Source organism: Cibotium barometz, chromosome 26 (genome assembly GCF_041138505.1).
Source record: "Cibotium barometz isolate CiBa-2024 chromosome 26, ASM4113850v1, whole genome shotgun sequence".
Taxonomy (NCBI): Eukaryota; Viridiplantae; Streptophyta; class Polypodiopsida; order Cyatheales; family Cibotiaceae; genus Cibotium; species Cibotium barometz.
In genome coordinates, this window is record NC_141071.1 from 39,635,846 (window position 1) to 39,638,459 (window position 2,614).

Here is a 2,614-nt window from a genome sequence, read left to right on the forward strand (position 1 = left end):
CACTACTAAGCTTCATCAAATTGTAATATAATTTCTATAACGACCAAGCACTAATCATTTATTATTATGCATAAAAAGAGATTATAAATGTAAAAAATAAATAAAATTATCGTTTTTAAAAATTAGCTTTTTTGATTCATGCGTATTTCTTTAGACTGATACTCCCCTTTGCGATAACATTAAATTAAGTCTTAAAAATAAACAATTCAATCAATGTAAAACTTTTAAGCACTCTAAATGGTATATTCCATCTTTTTCCTTTTATAAGATAGAAGCTCACCTCCTCCAATAAAATCTTTACGTTGTCTTTAAATTTTTAAGCTTGTCCTCGCTATATTCTTAATAGAATTGATAAGAAAAAATGTAGGGTGTTAAAGCATGCATTAAAAGAAGTTTAAAGACACCCCTAAGGTTTCAAGGTTTAAGATATGTTATAAAAATATAATCTATAGATCTTATCTAATTTTTCATTGCTCTCAACAATTGGTACATTGAAAATTAAAACTAGATGCATCAATAAGATATGCTATAAAAATATGATATATAGATCTTATCTAATTTTTCACTGCTCTCAACAATTGGTACATTGAAAAATAAAACTAGATGCATCAATAACAAATCAATCATTCTAGAAAGGAGGGTATTTATCCAAAATATTTTACAATAGTGCCTTTTATTATTATTTATCTTAATTTGTCAAAAACATAATACATTAGTGCCTTTATTATTTTTTTCAAGTCATCAAAGAAAGTAGTCTCTTAAGGCAAGTCCAATCTTTTGATATAATGCATTATTCCTTCATATGTTTAAAGAGCTTTATAAGGTATTACTTCTTCTTAAAATCTATACATATATGTGTTACTTATTCTTAAAATCTATACGGATATGTGTATCTAATTAAATAAAGAAGTAATTACTAGCATGTTGCTATCACTTGAACTTTTAAGTATATTTTTTAAAATTTAAGAGTTGACACACCATTTTAGCACTAGTAATCAAATGTATTTTTTTGCAAGTAGCTTGTCACTTATCTTTACCACATAAGGTTTGATATCAGTATATATGATTAGTATATCACTATAATTTAGAGCTCACTAGGGTTGTGATCTTAATAATGAAGGTTAATTAATACTTGATTCAAAAAGATAATAGGTAAATTTATAAGATAATAATTGCCACGTAAAAAAAACACTAAATTCTTACATTCTATAAAAAGTTCCCATTTTGAATATACTAAGGATTAGAAAATTTTGTGTCGATGGATTCGATTATAAACATGATGGAATTTTGACACATCCTATCAATTTCTAGTCATACTCTCATGTGCACAAGTCAGTGGTAGATCGTGAAGTTTTGTAGACAAACAAAAGCGGATTTCTAGCCCTAAACACTTTAATGCATACATCATTTTGCATAATATCTTTCAACGAGGAACATGTGTATACAACAAGAAGTATAGAAAAATATGTGTACACAATAAGAAGTATAGCAAAATATGTGTACACTTCAAGAAGGATAGCAACAGGTGTACATACCAAGAAGTATACCAATAGGTGTATAGACTAAGAAGTATAGCAATAGGTGTACACAACAAGAAGTATAGCCATAAATGTACACACTAAGATAACAAGAAGTATATCCATAGATGAACACACCAAGATAACAAGAAGTATATCCATAGATGTACACACCAAGACAACAAGAAGTATAGCAATATATTTCAATGAACAATAGGTGTTCACAACAAGAAGTATAGCAATAGGTGTACACAACAAGAAGTATAGAAACATGTATACACAAAAACAAGATGTATAGCAATAGGTGTACACACTAATAAGTATAGCAATAGGCGTACACACCAAGAAGTATAGCAATAGGTGTACACACCAAGAAGTATAGCAATAGGTGAACACACCTATAAGTATAGCAATAGGTGAACACACCTATAAGTATAGCAATAGGTGTAGAATAGCAATAGGACACACCAAGAAGTATAGCAATAGGTGTGCACAAGAATATGACCAAAAATGTTTTTTTTGTTTAAATATTCAATCAATGTTAAAGCTCATGCTAAGACATCTCACAATTTTAACCGCAAGTGTTGTAAATCAGGATCTAGCTAGTGAGGCTTGCAATTATTTTTCATGTTTAATATAAAAAATAGAATCATATGTTTTGTTCGATACATGTCCACGTGTTTTTACCTAATGTAAATCCCATTACTAATGTAACCAAGGACAAATGAAATTGAAAACAACTACTTTGTGGGTATTAGTAAATAACTTTAAAATATGCCTTTGAAAACACTCTTGACAACACACTCCATTGAGTCCTCTAGATTATAGAAAGCACTACCTACTTGGAATTGATGCTGCTCTTGTATCAAGGTTGTTTGTAGATTTATAGTTCAATATTTTACTTTGGTAATCCATGAAGAAAAACTCATACAATACAAATTTAATGTTTATTTAATAATTTAAAGACCATATATTTATGTGTAATTGTCTTGGGCTCAATTACAAGCATACTTTAAGGTCCAAAGCCCTTATCAATCATCATAGAACTAGGAAAAGGTTGTGTCATACACTCTTAGTCTCATTTGGACTCTCTTTTA